A 20806-nucleotide genomic window follows, 5' to 3' on the forward strand; every position below is an offset into this window, starting at 1 on the left:
ATGCTAGCCCTGGATTAAGTTACTTTTGTCAATTCTCACAGTGACCATGAACAGCAGGTGTAATTATCCCATCTTAACAGAGGAGAGAATCAAGGCCCAGAGAGATAACATGCCTGTTCCCACATTGCTGGTAAATGACAAGGATTGAAAGCAAATCTGGTCGTCAGCTTCCAAGGCTCCTGCTCGTTCCACTGTCTCCTTGGCCCTCTCCATGGCCACAACGGGCAGGCTAAGGCAGAATCAGGGGTGAGAGGACCAGCTAGGACTAGGGAGGTGAACATTTGGCTGAGTAGACAGGAGAGAGAAGAACATCAGAGAGGACTCCGAACCGCTGTTCAGGAGACTTTAATAATGGAAGTATATGACAGACTAAGGAAATCTGGAGAGAAACTGGTATTGGAAGAGAAAATAAGGAGTCAACACATGAACTTGGAAACAATATGAAACCAGACATAAATTTTAAAATCAGATATTTTAATGTTTTCTTCTGTGAATTATCTACCCATAGATTTTGCTAATTTTCTATTGCATTATTAGGATTTTCCTTGATAATTTTTAAAAGCAGTATGTATCATATAATAATTATCTTCAACATAAAATTTTTTTTCTTATATATGTCCATGGACTTTTTTGGCAAATTCCACCATATCCAAGTTTTTCATTCTGGTATGATAAAATAAGGATCTTTTATTGTTTCTTGTTATTCTTGGTTAAAACAGTCCCTCTCATTCTTTGATTGTGCATATTAGTTACATGGATTTTCTTTCATTTATGTCACTAATACACATGGAATTTATTATTTTTTTATTCTTTCCAAATGAAGAGCCAAGTATATCAGTATTACATATTAAATAATCTGTCCTTTTTTCACTAAATAAAACTATAATCTGTCATGTTAAAATTTCATATATGCTAGCATCTATTATTATTCTCTCTTCTGTTCCACTAATTTATTTGATCTATAATTAATATGTTAACTGGAATATAGTGACTTAATAGCTGGTGAGCCTTCTCTGTCTCCACTGTTCTTACCTTTTAAATATTTGGAAGCAGTTGTCTTTGATTAGAATTTTAAGATCCTTTATTTAACTCTAGTCCAGTCTCTGATAGATGCCTAGTAAAGTTTTTGTCCTCCAGTCTTCATAATTTTCTTATATATTCACGGGCAATTATTCTTCCACATAAACTTTAAGATAACTTCATTCAATTCTAATCCTGACAGGGTTTCTAATTATAATTGCATCATACTTATATACTAATTTAGAGATATTAAGTCCTCTTAATATTAGAAAAGTCTTCTCATTCAAGAATATAGTATTTTTTCTTTTTCTTTAAATGTTTTATGTTCTCTAATGTGATTTTTTGTTTTATTTTAAAATGTTTCTTTGCCATTCTTGTTAAATTTGTGATCATTTTTGCATCTGCTGTGAACAGACTATTTTCTCTATTTCAGTTTCTTGATATTTGTTGATAGAATAGAGAAAGGCTGCTGGTTTTTGTCTATCTGTTTTATATCATCAACTTATAAAATTTTCATATTAATTCTAGTTTCTTATTACTGTCTCTTGGATTTTATAGTTACACGATTATATCATCAGTCCCAACACCCCTCCAAAAGAGTTCATCTTTGCTCTTCCAATGTTTATATCAGTTATTTTGTTTTGTTTTGTCTATATGTTCTTAAGTTCACTTGAGCCTCTGTGACAGTGTTAAATAATAATATTGACAGTGACCATATTTACTTCCTGATTTTAATGAAATTATTTGGTGTTTTGCCACTTGGAAGTATATTTGATGTTTGGTTTTGGTAAATATTCTTTATTTTGAATTAAATACTTTCCTTCTATTCCAGTTTTACTTAGATAGTTTATTAGAAATGCTTTTGGATTTTGTTAAATGCCTTTTCAGCATCTATTGATATAATAATAGCATGTTTTCCTCCTTTTAACCAACTGGTAAAATGGATTATTATTACTGAATTTCCTGATATTGAAGCATCTTTGTCTTTATGGAATAATGCCTACATCATTTACTTCTTTGTGTATTATTTTCTACATAGTTATAGTTTATTTGTAAGTCCAGTACATGTATTTATAAGCAAGATTGATTTCTAAACTTTTCTTTATTAGGGAGCACTAATTCTATCAGAGTTTGTGTTAAAATTAAGTGAATTTCACAATTAACTAGATTTAATAACATTGGATTACGTGTTTCTTAAAAGCTAGATAAAACTTGATTATGATTCCAGTATCATCAGGTAAAATCACTTATGAACTCAACTGATTCCCATGCCTCTTTCTATCTATAGTGGTTGTTTAGTATTTCCAGAGTTTTCTGTAGCAATTTGACTGTTTATATTTTCAATTCTTCTCAGATCAGTTTTTATTATTTATATTTTGACAGGAAATCATTCATTTTCTCTAAGATTTCAAATTTGGACCTATAATATATCATGTAATACTCTTAATTTTTAAATATATTCTCCGTGGTTATACCTGATTTCTGATTTTTAATCTTATCTATTTTTATCTTTTATTATTTATCAGGTGGGGAAAGCCTTTATTTTTTGGTCTTTTCAAGCAACCAGCTTCTATATTTCATATGATTTCTTTACTACTTTTATTTTTCATAACATTACTTTTTACTTCTATATTTACTCATTTCCTCTTCCTGTTTTTTGTTTTTGTTTTTGTTTTTATTTTTCAGACTTGTGATCTGAAGGGAATACATAGTTCTTTCATTTCTCATATTTTTTTATTTAATAATAATGGCATTTAAAGGTATACTTTTAACTTTTGAGTGAAATGTCTCTATGTCTCATAGCTTTTAATACAAAATTTTCTCCTTTTCAGTACTATCTAAATACTTTATAATTTCTCATTTTTCCCTGCGATCAAAGGATTATCTAGGAGTATATTTCTTAATTTCCAGGTAGTTAATTGTTTTGAGAGGGAGACACTTTTTTAATTGTGTATTTAATTGGGGGTATTCTGATTAAATAATGTGACTTATAATGCCTCTTTGAATTTGTTAAGCTTTTCTTTACGTTGAGTACACAAGTTTTTAAAATGTTCCTTAGAAATACAAAATGAAATTTAATTCTCAACTTGATGGGCCTGATGGTATCTCAACTAGGTGTGGGATCCTTGGGGCATTTGCTTTCAGTGGACTGTAGGTGTCAATGCTTTAACTTCTAGTTTGCAGTGTTGCCAAGGGAAAGTCTGTTGCAGCTCTGATTCTGTTTCCTTTAAAGGTAGCTTGTTCTTTTACCTGGATTCTTGTTAGATTTCTCTCCTTGTTTTTTCTGTTTTTTCCATGGCTCTCAGGAGTATTCAATTAGATCACTTATGACACATACTGTCTAGCACTTCATATACGATGTTGAGTAGAATAATGATAGTGGGGACAACCTTTTCTCATTCACAATTTTGAAAGAATATGCTGCTAAATAACTTTTGGGTTTAAGCAGAAATTATAACAGATGTAAAGTATCTATAATTGAATGATATTAAAAACACTATATATCAAAATTTGTGGGATGCAGCCAAAATAGTACCTTGGGGGAGATGTGCAATTTTAAATATTTACATAAGAAGGAAAGAATAAACTCAACATAGAAGAAAAACATATAATAAAGAGCAGCAGTGAAGGAGAAAACAAAGATATGATAAAGATCAACAAAACATTTTTTAAACCAATAAAATAGACAAACCTCTTGCAAGTTTGGCCAGAAGAAGAGAAGACACAACTGGAAAAATATAAGGAATGAAAGAGGGGCAGTAACTACTGATAGAGTGAAAAAATAGATGAAAGTGGATATATCAACTTGATGCCAACAACTTTAAAACCTTCAATGAAGTGGACATATTATTAGAAAAACATGTCATATATGTATCTTACCAAGACTTACTCAAAAACTTAAATGGTCCTATCACTATTAAAGAAATAAAAGCAATGTCTTCTTATAAAGAAAAGGCCAGTTTTGTTTTACAAGTAAGTTCTACCAACTTTCAAAGAGTAGAGGATCCTAATTTTATGCAATATTTTCTAAACAACCAAAAACTGGGTAACATTTCCCAACTCATTCTACAAGGCCAAGATAACCCTGTTACTAAAAATCAGACAAAAATATTAAAAATAAAGGAATATTATAGGCCTATTTATATTATGAATATCAACATGACAATTTCAACTGTTCATTTGATATTTAAAATTTTTGAACTCCTTGAATGTATTAGTTATTTATAAAATTAGATGTAGTTATAAATAAAATAAGACCCTGAATATGTCATACTGTTCATTTTAGACTTAAGAAATGAGAATAATAAAAATGGGGGAGGGAGGGTAAAAAAAACTACTGAAAATGCAGATTCTTGCACATCAGTCCAAACATACTGAGTTAGTATCTCCAGGTTTAAGAATATTTTTAATAGGTGTTTCAGGTGGTTCCTATGATGAGGAAAATTTGGTACTAGCTTAAAAAAAACAATGAGGAAAAGTATTTCACACTGTAGCATACTAAAAAATACAAAATGACTTAATTTAAAAGAGGTGCATTGGTGAGGTTTCTTAGTTGCAAGTAACAGAAACTAACTATAATTTAATCACAAAAGAATTGAAAGGATATTATTTTCTTTAATTAAAGTATAGTTAATATACAATCTTATGTTAGTTTCAATTATACAGCACAGTTGTTCAACAGTTTACCCACATTATTAAACCCTCACCCCAACTAGTGCTGTTACTGTCTGTCAACATATGATGTTACAGAATCATTCGCTAAATTCCCCATTGTGTATGACCATCCCTGTGACGATGGTATTTATATTACAATTGAGATTTTTTTGTGCCCCTTTATCCTCCTCACTCTCACCCATACCCCAACCCTGCCCCATGGTAGCCACCAGTCACTTCTCAGTATCTGAGTCAACTGCTATTTTGTTCATTTTGTTTTGTTTTGTTTTTATATTCCACATTTAAGTGAAATCATATGGTATTTGTCTTTTTTTCACCACCTGGTTTATTTCACTTAGCATAATACCCTCTAGGTCCATCCATGTTGTCGCAAATGGCAGGATTTCTTTCTTTTTATGGTTGAATATACTATTCCATTGTGAATATGTACCACATCTTCTTTATCCATTCATCTATTGATGGACATTTTGTTTGCCTCCATATTTTGACTAATGTAAATAATGTGTCAGTAAACATAGGGGTGCATATATCTTTTCAAATCATGGATTTTTTTTTTCTTCTGATAAATTCCTAGAAGTGGAATTACTGCACTGTATGGTATTTTCATTTTTACTTTTTTGAGGAACCACCATACTGCTTTCCACACTGGCTGTACCAGTTTACATTCCCACCAACAGTATAGGTAGGGGGGTTTCCATTTCTCCATATCCTTAGCAACACTTGTTATTTCTTGTCTTTTGGATAGTGGTCATTCTAATTGGTGTGAGGTATATCTCATTGTGGTTTTGATTTGCATTTCCCTGATGATGAGCAATGTGGAGCATCTTTTCATGTGCCTGTTAGTCATCTGTATTTCTTTATTAGAAAAATGTTCAGGTCCTCTGCCCATTTTTTAATTGGGTTATTTGGTCTTTGGGTATTGAGGCATATGAGTTATTTATGTATTTTGGATGTTAACACCTTATTGGATAAATCATTTACAAATATATTCTCCCATGCTGAAGGTGGCCTTTTTGTTCTTTTGGTGGTGTCCTTTGCTTTTTAGTTTGATATAGTCTCATTTGTTCAGTTTTTATTTTGTTTCCCTTGCCTGGGGAGATGTGTCCTGAAAAAAATTGCTCATGTTTATGTTCAAGAGATTTTTGCTTATCTTTTCTTCTAAGAGTTTTATGGTTTCATGTCTCAGATTTAGGTCTTTAACCATTCCAAGTTTACTTTTGTGTATGGAGTTGGACAGTAATCCAGTTTTATTCTCTTGCATGTAGCTGTTCAGTTTTTGAAAGGATATTATTTAGATATTCAGAATGTCTGGGACAGTGTAAGAACCAGGCTTAGAAATTGGTCAGGAACCCAGTGAAGCTAGGCTACCAGAAACATAGCCAAAATCATGCCACAAGAACTATCTGGTGAGGATATGGCTGCTGTGTCCCCAGAATACTAGACGCTGCCTGATCCAATGGATTCTCTACTGTTTCTGCTGCTTTGTGTCAATTGTTCTCAAGTCAGATCTTGGGAAAAATACATTTTTTAAATAGTCTGGAAGGTAAGAATCATGTTTGGCCACCTAGCCCTGGCATATTTACAATATATTATTATAGGAGTGTGTTGCAGCTGTAAAAATGACAATGTACATTTTTAGAACAGAAGAACAAATCCAGAAGTAGAATTATATTTTCATATAAAGATCATTAATAAATGGGAAAAAGCAAAATTATGTAAAAATTAGTGTAGGGATAACTCAAACAAAATAAACCAAATATACCAAGACAAACCTCAGTTTAACTAAGAAATAATAACAGGTAAAACTAACACCAAAAAAAAAAGATATAGAACTTACTCTAATTGCAGGGGAATAAAGCAACACTTTAAAAATTGCAGAAGGTAAGATTCAGAGATCTTGCCTATAAAAAATGTAGAATCTCTGACTTCCAAAACTGCCAAACAAACCAAAAATAGAAGACAGTCAAAAAATATTTATAACATATATGGTATTCAAATGGTTACTAGTCATACCATAAAAATAATTTATTCAATTGTATAAGAAAACTCCATGACTCCAAGCAGGCAAATGGTTGAGAAACAAAAGCAGACAACACAGGAAATATAATACACAAGCACAAAACATGTAACTACTAGTAACTGAATGACAGAAATAAAACACTTAACCTCCTTCTAAATTAGTATGAAGACTTTAATGATAAAGTTTTCCTTCCTTTGGTGATAAAAATTACCGTGTTTTTCTAATCATAAAAATGTTTGTGTTCTAGTAATCTTGAGAATTTATGCTTAGGAACCTGCAGAATAATAAAATTATTCATTTTCAAAGATCATATTTTTAAGAGTGAACAATTAGAAATAATTTAGCTCCAACAATTAATGAAATGGGTAGTAAATTATCACATACTATCACTTGGAACATTTTTCAGATTTTAAAAATGACAACATGAACACTGGGTATCAACATGGGAAAATGCTATAATTACAATATTGCAGAGTGAAAAAATCCACAAAATTGAATGTGTCTTGTAATTAAAATTATGCCAAAATAGGTATATTTGTGAATTGGAATCAGAAGAGAACATAAAGAAACAAAAATAAATTTTAGGGTGATGGAAATATGAGTGACTCTTTTCCCTCTTTTAAATTCCTTTCTGGTGATGCACCTAGAGGGTATTATGCTCAGTGAAATAAGCCAGGTGGAAAAAGACAAATACCATATGATTTTATTTGTGGAATATAAAAACAAAACAAAACAGAATGAACAAAACAACAGTAGATTCATATAGACACTGAGGAGTGACTGATGGTTACTGTAAGGGAGGGGTTGGGGTGGATGGGTGGGGAGGGTGAGAGGGATAAAAGGGCACAAAAATTCTCGGTCATACTATAAGTTGATCACAGGGATAGTAGTGCAGCATGGAGAATATAGTCAATGATTCTGTAACATCTTTCTATGTTACACAAAATCGCAATCACAAGGTCACAAGGTTGGAAGTACAGCATGGAGAATATAGTCAATGGCTCTGTGACATCTTTCTACATTGACAGATAGTAGCTGCACTAGTTGGGGAAAGGATTTAATAAAAAAAAATGTGGTAACAGTGGCTTAGGAAAACTACAAGTACAGAATATAGTCAATGATTCTGTAACATCTTTCTATGTTGACAGATAGTAACCACACCAGTTGGTGTGAGGATTTAATAATGTGGGTAACTGTTGAACCACTATGTTGTGTACTTGAAACCAATATAAGATTGTATATCAACAATACTTCAATAAAAAAAGGAAAAACATTTCTTCAAAAGAGAAAAAACTACACATATTACAAGATTAGCTCACAATAAAGAACTTCCTACAATAAAGAATCTCACCAAAATAACGTAGTACTAATTAGCCATCTTTTAAAAAATTTTTTTAATTTTTAATTTTGATATCATTAATGTACAATTACTTGAACAACATTATGGTTACTAGATTCCCCCCATTATCAAGTCCCCCCCACATACCCCATTACAGTCACTGTCCATCAGCGTAGTAAGATGCTATAGAGTCACTACTTGTCTTCTCTGTGCTATACTGCCTTCCCTGTGATCCCCCCTACATTATGTGTGCTTAATTAGCCATAGTTTTATACTCATTAAGGCCTCACCTTCATTGAGTAGTCTATACTGAAATCAGAAGCACAACTGGAGATTCTGATATATTCAGTACTTCATGTAGAGGTGTAAAGTTATAGATGTAAAATAGACTCATCTAAAGGACAGTGTAATTACAGAGCAAAGTGGCATATAATTTCAAGACTAAATTAGGGTTTCATTTTTGCTGCTGGTTTTGAACAGATTCAATCCATGGGTAACACCCAAACTAACAGAGAAAGAAATCGCTTTAAAGGCTATCTGTTACATCTCTCTTGGTTGAAACCATTTAAAATTGGTAGGTCAGAGTGGGAAGGATCATTAAAGCTACTCTCCACTAGTGATAAATAACTATCACTTCCTTTGAACTAAATCCATGAAGGACAACTAGTTTTGTTTCTGTTTTTTTTTATTTGCCCCACAACAGTCTTACTCCCATATCTGAGTCTCAGTATGGAAATTGACAGAACATTTGGAAAAATATTCATAAATGTACCTCTTGCTTTATCCACAAATACCCTTCTGGTCAACTGATTGCACAGATTATTGTTTCTTTCCAATTCATTTTATAAAAGTAATAACAGTGGCACATTGCATCTATTCACAATGATAACCAACATTACTTGTGAAGCTTTTCCTGTTCCACCAATATTTTTCAGTATCTCATGAAAACAGTGACCTCGGTGATCATACATTAAAGGCAGAGAGTAAGTCTTCTAACCACTAGATGTCCATATCTGCTGATAGGATTCCAAGATCATATATTAAAAGCATGCATTTAAACCTTACTGAGTTTTGATGATCTATTAGATATCTGGGCCTCTACCTGTTATGGTATCAGATGTCACATTCATTCTTTTAACCTCAGGTGCAAACGTTTTATCCACCAAGTGATTTTTCATGTATAATATGCCAATTAAAAAATTTCATGGACTTCCATTATTAAAGGTTTTAAAATACAAACATTTGTGGACCTTCATATTCTCTTTTTTTGTGTATTTGCCTCAAATGTGGAGACACGTAGTACACCACCACAACTACACAAGTTAAATACATTTACTTGGCATTGAAATAATGAAACAAACTGCACAAACCCAGATCTTGTATAACTAATGAGTTGAAGTGCTAATGGAAATGATTTCTGACCCATTCTTCAGATCAGTGGGCTAATTGCTTTTTTTCTGCTCAAAAAGGCTTTCCTGAAAGCTAATTAAATTGTTCTTCACTTTTTGAACAGGTCAAAATTTTCAAGCACTTCAAAGGGTCATTTTTGTAAATTTTTTCAGACCCAAATATGATATGAAAAATATGAATGATACTAATTTTTATATTTTGGTAATTAAATGTCAAGTTAATTAATTTATATAAGTAGAACCTTAAATGACTGAGAGCATTTCTATGCAGTATGGATAGCATGATTTAAAATGCCAAGGACAATATCATCTCACTTCTTTGTGGAATCTAAAAAACAAAATGAACAAAACAGCAGTAGATTTAGAGACACTGAGAAGTGACTGACAGTTACCTTGGGGGAGAGGTTGGGGTGTATGGGTGGAGAGGATGAGGGGGTAAAGGAGCACAAAATCGCAATCACAAGGTCACAAGGTTGGAAGTACAGCATGGAGAATATAGTCAATGGCTCTGTGACATCTTTCTACATTGACAGATAGTAGCTGCACTAGTTGGGGAAAGGATTTAATAAAAAAAAATGTAGTAACAGTGGCTTAGGAAAACTACAAGTACAGGAAAGACAGTAAAGCTTCTATCTCAGGTCTTGTCATTACTGTATCCCAAACCTAGTACACTTTCTTCTTCCCTCTAGGGTCCATGGGGGATTTTCTCAGGTGTTCCCACTTCCAGTGGTCCAAGCACACCCCTCTGTTCCCTCCTCTCTACCTATTTTCTACTTGTTACAATCAAATTTAATCTCTGCCCACTGTCCATTAATCTATTCACTAGCCTATTGCCACAATACATCTGTTTCCGTCTGTTGGTCCTGGGCTGATCATGTCCCAGGATTAACTCATTTTTTCAGCAAGTATTTATTGGACATCCACCACGTGCCAACCAAGTGACCTTGTCTTCACCTTGACCACTGATGTGCAGGTGCTCTGCCATTCCTCATGGGTCTGCGTGGGGCTTCTGACCTCCTAGCTCCACACTGGTTGTGTGTGTTGGCACTCCAGCCATCCTTGACAGTTTTTTTTTGTTCTTGTTCTATATTAAAAATAGTCTACAGCTTTGTCTAGCTCCAATTTTGTTGTCATTCAAGTTATTTTGTTTAGTTTGCCTTATCATTTCATGACATTTTCTTTCATAATTTTCATAAACTTCAACAATCTTACTTTTTATTCTGGTTTCTTTGAAATGCATGCCTAATTTTTCCACTACCAACCAATTAATGTCCTTAAGATTTTCTCTTATCTTGATAATCATCATCATATCTTTTTCTAGATTAATATGTTTTCAGAAATCATGCCAGTCATTTGAGAAGAGGAAAATCCAATACATCACAGTGAATTACTGGATTAACAAATGGATATGGCATTTTTGATTTTCTGTGGGCAAATAGTTAAAATGCCACTCATCTCTTCACTCTTGCTGTGTCTTGTTTTTAAGAAACATAATTATTTGTTCAAAGTATACAATAGAAAGTATTCAAATTCACTTTTTCATATGAGTTTTGTAAGTGGCTTATTATAATTAATAATTTTAAATCCAGTTCTAAGCATTTGACTGGTTTATACTCCTCCCTATGAGCCATTTTTCCAGTTTCTCCACAATTGCAGAACCAGCTTTAAGGGATAAGCACCACAATAAGGCTTCCTTTTAGTACTAGTTGAACATCTTCCCTTCTATTTTCCTTGCCTAATTCTCTGCCCCACCCACTACCCCCCTTTTTATTTCCTTCACAACATTCAACCTCCATACCATGTATTCCCTCTGTGTTCTCAATCTCTTAACTCATCTCACCTGAACTTCTATTCTGGGACCTGTTATTATCCATGCTCTTAGTTGTTCCTTATTCTCTCTTAGGTTCTCTCTCTCTCTTAATATATTAACACATTATGCTTTTTTGACTAACATGAACTATATATACGTTTTAGATTCCACACATAAGATCACATGGTATTTCTCTTCCTCTGACTTATTTCACTTAGCATCCTCAAGATCCATCCATGTTGTTGCAAATGGAAAGATTTCATCTTTTTTTAATGGCTGAACAATATTCCATTGTATATATATGTATCACATTTTCTTTTATCCACTCATCTATCAGGCCCTTAAGTTGCTTCCATAATTGGACTGTTGAAAATAATACCACAATGAACATGGATGTGCGTATATCTTTTCAAGTTAGTGTTTTCATTTTCTTTGGATATATACCTGGAAGTGGAATTGCTGCATCATATGGTAGTTCTATTTTTAACTTTTTAGGAACATCCATACTGTTTTCGATAGTAGCTGTACCAGTTTCCATTCCATCAACAGTACACAAGGGTTCTCTTTTCTCCACATCCTCACCACCACTTGTTATTTCTTGTCATTTTTGATAATAGCCATTCTAACAGGTGTGGTATCTCATAGTGGTTTTGATTTGCATTTCCCTGATGATCAGTGATGTTGAGGCACTTTTCATGTGCCTGCTGGTCATCTGTATGTCTTCTTTGGAAAAATGTCTGTTGAGATCCTCTGCCAATTTTGTAATCAGTCTTTTGTTTTTTTGCTTTTGAGTTGTTTGAATGTTTTATGTATTTTGATTAATAACCCCTTGCCAGATATATGATTTGCAAATATAGTCTCCCATTTGGTATGTTGTCTTTGATTTTGCTGATTGTTTCCTTTACTGTGCAAAGACTTTTTAGTTTGATGTGGTCCCACTTACTGATTTTTACTTTTGTTGCCTTTGCTTTTGGTGTCAAATCCAAAAAATCATTGTTGAGACTGATGTCAAGGAACTTACTGCCTATATTTTCTTCTAGGAATATTATGGTTTCAGGTCTTACACTCAACTCTTTAGTCCATTTTGAGTTACTTTTTGTGTATGGTGTAAGATAAGGGCCCAGTTTCATTCTTTTGCATGTGACTATCCAGTTTTCCCAGCACCATTTATTGAAGACACTGTCCTTTTGGCATTGTTTATTCTTGGCTCTTCTGTTGTAAGTTAATTGACCATAGGTTTATTTCTGAGCTCTTGATTCTGCTCCATTGATCTATATGTCTGTTTTTATGCCAATAAAACTGTTTTGATGACTATAACTTCTTAATTAAAGTTTGAAATCAGGGACTGTGATGCCTTCAGATTTGTTCTTCTTTCTCAAGATTGCTCTGGCTATTCCAGGTCTTCTGTGGTTCCATACAAGTTTTAGGATTATTTGTTCTATTTCTGTGAAAAATGCCATTGCAATTTTTATAAGGATTTCATTGAGTCTATAGATTGTTTTGGGTAGTATGGACATTCTAAGTAACATCAGTTCTCCCAATTGTGACTATGAGATGTCTTTCCATTTATTTATTTGTGTGTTCTTTTGTAATGAATTTCTTTCATCAATGTCTTATAGTTTTCAGTGTACAGGTCTTTTACCTCCCTGGTTAAATTTATTCCTGAGTATTATATTCTTTTTGATGCAGTTGTATATGGGATTATTTCCTAATTTCTCTTCTTGATAGTTCATTATTAGTGTATAAAAATGCAATAGATACTGATTTTGTATCCTGCAAATTTACTGAATTAATTTATTAGTTATAACAGTTTTTCAGTGGAGTCTTTAGGTTTTTCTATATATCATATCATGTCATCTACATAAAGTGACCATTTTCCTTTCCAATTTGGATGCTTTTTATTTCTTTTTCTTGCCTGAGTGCTGTGGCTGCGATTTCTAGTACTATGTTGAATAAAAACTGGCAAGAGGGAGAGGGGCAGAAGATGGCGGTGTGAGTAGAGCAGCGGAAATCTCCTCCCAAAACAACATATATCTATGAAAATATAACAAAGACAACCCTTCCCAGAATAAAGACCAGAGGACACAGGACAATATCCAGACCACATCCGCACCTGAGAGAACCCAGCGCCTCGCGAAGGGGGAGAGGAGGGCCACAAACCAACAAGAAAGGAAGTCCTTCCAGCCGTCACTCGTCCCAGTTCTGCAGACTATTCCTATCACCATGAAAAGGCAAAGCTACAGGCAGACAAAGATCACAGAGACAACACCAGAGAAGGAGACAGACCTAACCAGTCTCCCTGAAAAAGAATTCAAAATAAGAATCATAAACATGCTGACAGAGATGCAGAGAAATACGCAAGAGAAATGGGATGAAGTCCGGAAGGAGATCACAGATGCCAGAAAGGAGATCGCAGAAATGAAACAAACTCTGGAAGGGTTTATAAGCAGAATGGATAGAATGCAAGAGGCCATTGATGGAATTGAAATCAGAGAACAGGAATGCATAGAAGCTGACATAGAGAGAGACAAAAGGATCTCCAGGAATGAAACAATATTAAGAGAACTGTGTGACCAATCCAAAAGGAACAATATCCGTATTATAGGGGTCCCAGAAGAAGAAGAGAGAGGAAAAGAGATGGAAAGTATCTTAGAAGAAATAATTGCTGAAAACTTCCCCACACTGGGGGAGGAAGTAATCGAACAGACCACGGAAATACACAGAACCCCCAACAGAAAGGATCCAAGAAGGGCAACACCAAGACACATAATAATTAAAATGGCAAAGATCAAGGACAAGGAAAGAGTGTTAAAGGCAGCTAGAGAGAAAAAGGTCACCTATAAAGGGAAATCCATCAGGCTAACGTCAGACTTCTCAACAGAAACCCTACAGGCCAGAAGAGAATGGCATGATATATTTAATACAATGAAACAGAAGGGCCTTGAACCAAGGATACTGTATCCAGCACGACTATCATTCAAATATGAGGGTGGGATTAAACAATTCCCAGACAAACAAAAGCTGAGGGAATTTGCTTTCCACAAACCACCTCTACAGAACATCATACAGGGACTGCTCTAGATGGGAGCACTCCTAGAAAGAGCACAGCACAAAACACCCAACATATGAAGAATCGAGGAGGAGGAACAAGAAGGGAGAGAAGAAAAGAATCTCCAGATAGTGTATATAACAGCTCAATAAGCGAGCTAAGTTAGGCAGTAAGATACTAAAGAGGCTAACCTTGAACCTTTGGTAACCACGAATTTAAAGCCTGCAATGGCAATAAGTACATATCTTTCAATAGTCACCCTAAATGTTAATGGGTTGAATGCACCAATCAAAAGACACAGAGTAACAGAATGGATAAAAAAGCAAGACCCATCTATATGCTGCTTACAAGAAACTCACCTCAAACCCAAAGACATGTACAGACTAAAAGTCAAGGGATGGAAAAACATATTTCAAGCAAACAACAGTGAGAAGAAAGCAGGGGTTGCAGTACTAATATCAGACAAAATAGACTTCAAAACAAAGAAAGTAACAAGAGATAAAGAAGGACACTACATAATGATAAAGGGCTCAGTCCAACAAGAGGATATAACCATTCTAAATATATATGCACCCAACACAGGAGCACCAGCATATGTGAAACAAATACTAACAGAACTAAAGGGGGATATAGACTGCAATGCATTCATTCTAGGAGACTTCAACACACCACTCACCCCAAAGGATAGATCCACCGGGCAGAAAATAAGTAAGGACACGGAAGCACTGAACAACATAGTAGAGCAGATGGACCTAATAGACATCTATAGAACTCTACATCCAAAAGCACCGGGATATACATTCTTCTCAAGTGCACATGGAACATTCTCCAGAATAGACCACATACTAGGCCACAAAAAGAGCCTCAGAAAATTCCAGAAGATTGAAATCCTACCAACCAACTTTTCAGACCACAAAGGCATAAAACTAGAAATAAACTGTACAAAGAAAGCAAAGAGGCTCACAAACACATGGAGGCTTAACAACACGCTCCTAAATAATCAATGGATCAATGACGAAATCAAAATGGAGATCCAGCAATATATGGAAACAAATGACAACAACAACACTAAGCCCCAACTTCTGTGGGACACAGCAAAAGCAGTCTTAAGAGGAAAGTATATAGCAATCCAAGCATATTTAAAAAAGGAAGAGCAATCCCAAATGAATGGTCTAATGTCACAATTATCGAAATTGGAAAAAGAAGAACAGATGAGGCCTAAGGTCAGCAGAAGGAGGGACATAATAAAGATCAGAGAAGAAATAAATAAAATTGAGAAGAATAAAACAATAGCAAAAATCAATGAAACCAAGAGCTGGTTCTTCGAGAAAATAAACAAAATCGATAAGCCTCTAGCCATACTTATTAAGAAGAAAAGAGAGTCAACACAAATCAACAGTATCAGAAACGAGAAAGGAAAAATCACGATGGACCCCACGGAAATGCAAAGAATTATTGGAGAATACTATGAAAACCTATATGCTAACAAGCTGGGAAACCTAGGAGAAATGGACAACTTCCTAGAAAAATATAACCTTCCAAGATTGACCCAGGAAGAAACAGAAAATCTAAACAGAGCAATTACCAGCAACGAAATTGAAGCGGTAATCAAAAAACTACCAAAGAACAAAACCCCCGGGCCAGATGGATTTACCTCGGAATTTTATCAGACATACAGGGAAGACATAATACCCATTCTCCTTAAAGTTTTCCAAAAAATAGAGGAGGAGGGGATACTCCCAAACTCATTCTATGAAGCTAACATCACCCTAAAACCAAAACCAGGCAAAGACCCCACCAAAAAAGAAAACTACAGACCAATATCCCTGATGAACGTAGATGCAAAAATACTCAACAAAATATTAGCAAACCGAATTCAAAAATACATCAAAAGGATCATACACCATGACCAAGTGGGATTCATCCCAGGGATGCAAGGATGGTACAACATTCGAAAGTCCATCAACATCATCCACCACATCAACAAAAAGAAAGACAAAAACCACATGATCATCTCCATAGATGCTGAAAAAGCATTTGACAAAGTTCAACATCCATTCATATTAAAAACTCTCAGCAAAATGGGAATAGAGGGCAAGTACCTCAACATAATAAAGGCCATCTATGAAAAACCCACAGCCAACATTATATTGAACAGTGAGAAGCTGAAAGCATTTCCGCTGAGATCGGGAACTAGACAGGGATGCCCACTCTCTCCACTGTTATTTAACATAGTACTGGAGGTCCTAGCCACGGCAATCAGACAAAATAAAGAAATACAAGGAATCCAGATTGGTAAAGAAGAAGTTGAACTGTCACTATTTGCAAATGACATGATACTGTACATAAAAAACCCTAAAGACTCCACCCCAAAACTACTAGAACTGATATCGGAATACAGCAAAGTTGCAGGATACAAAATCAACACACAGAAATCTGTGGCTTTCCTATATACTAACAACGAACCAACAGAAAGAGAAATCAGGAAAACAACTCCATTCACAATTGCATCCAAAAAAATAAAATACCTAGGAATAAACCTAACCAAAGAAGTGAAAGACTTATACTCTGAAAACTACAAGTCACTCTTAAGAGAAATTAAAGGGGACACTAACAGATGGAAACTCATCCCATGCTCGTGGCTAGGAAGAATTAATATCGTTAAAATGGCCATCCTGCCCAAAGCAATATACAGATTTGATGCAATCCCTATGAAACTACCAGCAACATTCTTCAATGAACTGGAACAAATAATTCAAAAATTCATATGGAAACACCAAAGACCCCGAATAGCCAAAGCAATCCTGAGAAAGAAGAATAAAGTAGGGGGGATCTCACTCCCCAACTTCAAGCTCTACTATAAAGCCATAGTAATCAAGACAATTTGGTACTGGCACAAGAGCAGAGCCACAGACCAATGGAACAGACTAGAGAATCCAGACATTAACCCAGACATATATGGTCAATTAATATTTGATAAAGGAGCCATGGACATACAATGGCAAAATGACAGTCTCTTCAACAGGTGGTGCTGGCAAAACTGGACAGCTACATGTAGGAGAATGAAACTGGACCATTGTCTAACCCCATATACAAAAGTAAACTCAAAATGGATCAAAGACCTGAATGTAAGCCATGAAACCATTAAACTCTTGGAAGAAAACATAGGCAAAAACCTCTTAGACATAAACATGAGTGACCTCTTCTTGAACATATCTCCCCAGGCAAGGAAAACAACAGCAAAAATGAGTAAGTGGGACTATATTAAGCTGAAAAGCTTCTGTACAGCAAAAGACACCATCAATAGAACAAGAAGGATCCCTACAGTATGGGAGAATATATTTGAAAATGACACATCCGATAAAGGCTTGACGTCCAGAATATATAAGGAGCTCACATGCCTCAACAAACAAAAAACAAATAACCCAATTAAAAAATGGGCAGAGGAACTGAACAGACAGTTCTCCAAAAAAGAAATACAGATGACCAACAGACACATGAAAAGATGCTCCACATCGCTAATTATCAGAGAAATGCAAATTAAAACTACAATGAGGTATCACCTCACACCAGTAAGGATGGCTGCCATCCAAAAGACAAACAACAACAAATGTTGGCGAGGCTGTGGAGAAAGGGGAACCCTCCTACACTGCTGGTTGGAATGTAAGTTAGTTCAACCATTGTGGAAAGCAGTATGGAGGTATATCAAAATGCTCAAAACAGACTTACCATTTGACCCAGGAATTGCACTCCTAGGAATTTACCCTAAGAACGCAGCAATCAAGTTTGAGAAAGACAGATGCACCCCTATGTTTATTGCAGCACTATTTACAATAGCCAAGAATTGGAAGCAACCTAAATGTCCATCAATAGATGAATGGATAAAGAAGATGTGGTACATATTCACAATGGAATACTACTCAGCCATAAGAAAAGGGCAAATCCAATCATTTGCAGCAACATGGATGGAGCTGGAGGGTATTATGCTCAGTGAAACAAGCCAAGCAGAGAAAGAGAAATACCAAATGATTTCACTTATCTGTGGAATATAAGAACAAAGGAAAAACTGAAGGAACAAAACAGCAGCAGAATCACAGAACTCAAGAATGGACTAACAGGTACCAAAGGGAAAGGGACTGGGGAGGATGGGTGGGTAGGGAGGGATAAGGGGGGGAGAAGTAGGGGGGTATTAAGATTAACATACATGGGGGGGTAGGAGAAAAGGGAGGGCTGTACAACACAGAGAAGGCAAGTAGTGATTCTACAACATTTTGCTATGCTGATGGACAGTGACTGTAAAGGGGTTTATAGGGGAGACCTGGTATAGGGGAGAGCCTAGTAAACATAATATTCATCATGTAAGTGTAGATTAGTGATACCAAAAACAAAGCAAAAAAAAAAAAAAAAAGGGCAGTTCCTGTGTGGTAACCTCCAACGATTTCTACACAAGGGTATAAAGGGCATATAAAAGTGTAGGCAAAGGGTCTGTTTGTGTTTATACAGAGGATCAAAGCCTAATTGGGCTACCCTGAAAATGAACTAAGATACGATATGAAAAAGAACTTCTAACATCTGCACTCTCTGGAAGACTCATGCCAGAAGATGATCATCAAAAAACCCCAACAAAGATCCACGCACTGCTACAGCAGTAGATGCACTCATCCCACCAGTTCCTGGACTTGCCATGGGAATGAGGAAGGAGATATCTAAGCTGGCCTGTGCATACAGTAAAACAACAAATTTGACTGGATCTATACTGTTGGAACTCAACCAAGAATTTGGAGAAGTGCAAATTGTAGCGCTCCAAACTCTTACAACTACAGACTATTTACTGTTAAAAGAACATATGGCATGTGAACAGTCCCCAGGAATGGGTTGTTTTAATTTGTCTGATTTCTCTCAGACTGTTCAAGTTCAGTTGGACAATATCCACCATATCATAGATAAGTTTTCACAAATGCCTAAGGTGCCTTAATGGTTTTCTTGGTTTCACTGGAGATGGCTGGTAATTACAGATATGCTTTGGTTATGTAACTATACTCCTATTATGTTAATGTGTGTGCGCAATTTAAGTAGTAGCTTAAAACCTATATACGCTGAAGTTACTCTACAAGAAGATATGTCAAAGAAATAATCAATCTTCCCATGTTTTCTTCCGCCTGCTACTTCTATAGCTTTTCTTCTTCCTTCCTAATTACAACCCTTAAATAGAATTCGTGCCTCATATCAAATTTACTGAGTATCATAACTCCTCCAAGTGGTAAAGATACCTCAAGACAAATGCTGGGCATAGAAGCCACAGGGCATAAATATGCAAAGAAGTAAAAAGCTACCCTTTTCAAACAATAAGGCTTCTCTCTCACTTACCAACTCTACATTCCCTGTATGGCCCCGGAAGATGACTGGTTAGCCAGAGACGGGTAAGATTCCTCAAGGGAGGAACAACCTAAGACAGGCACAGTCGCAGGGGGGCCATCAGGTGAGAAATTGGGGATCAACAGAGGTGAGGCTTAGAACCTCACCCCCCCTGTTCTGAGAGAAATCTTCTGCATACGTGGATGTTTTATTGCCCTGGTCTAGCTTGGATTAACACATAGTCTACAGGCACACACCTGATCATCTACATTTGCTCTCTTACAACACTAAACTATGTTTTCTACCTTTATCTTGTATCTACCTACCACTTCAGCATTTTATTAAAAATAGTAATAATAAAGAGAGAAATGTGGTATCCACATATAAATCAAGTATAAAAACCAAATGAGTATTCATATTTGAACTGACTGTTTAGAGTTCATAATGCATGAGCAAAACCAAAAAGTTTCTGTGATGACTGCCCTTGTACTGTTCACTATGTAACTTATTCATTATGTAAGAATTTGTTCTTCATGTAAGAACTTGTTTGTTATGCCTCAGAAGATTGGAGACTGACGAAAATTAGGCTTGGGGTGGATTAATGATTGTGCATTGAGCATTGACTCCCCTATACAGAATTTTATTGTCGTTAACAACCATTTGATCAATAAATATGAGAGATGCCCTCACAAAAAAAAAAAAAAAGGACAGACTTCCAATGGTAAAATAAATAAGTAACCGGGATGTAATGTATAGCATAAGGAATATAGTCAAGATATTGTAACAGCTTGGTAGGGTGATAGCTGGAACCTAGAATTATGTATATAAATGTTCTACCACTGTGTTGTACACTTGAAACTAATGTAATGTAATACTGTGCATCAACTACCCTTCAATAAAAAATAATTATTTAAAAAAAAAAAAAAACAAAAACTGGCAAGAGTGGGCATTGTTGTCTTGTTCCTGATCTTAGAGAAATGCTTTCAGCTTTTCACCATTGAATATCATGTTCGCTATGGACTTGTCATATATAAGGCCTTTATTATGTTGAGATACCCACTTTGTTGACACTTTTTATCTTTTTATTATAAATGGATGTTGAATTTTGTCCAATGCTTTTTCTTTATCT

At 35.1% G+C, this 20806-nt stretch overlaps 1 protein-coding gene across 1 annotated transcript in view; it reads left to right on the forward strand.

Annotated features, from left to right (window-relative positions):
- Nucleotides 1-20806, forward strand: part of LEKR1 (leucine, glutamate and lysine rich 1) — a 191576-nt gene that overhangs the window by 102583 nt on the left and 68187 nt on the right. The window lies entirely within an intron of this gene.

The sequence above is a fragment of the Manis pentadactyla genome, chromosome 1 (genome assembly GCF_030020395.1).
Source record: "Manis pentadactyla isolate mManPen7 chromosome 1, mManPen7.hap1, whole genome shotgun sequence".
In the NCBI taxonomy this organism is placed as follows: Eukaryota; Metazoa; Chordata; class Mammalia; order Pholidota; family Manidae; genus Manis; species Manis pentadactyla.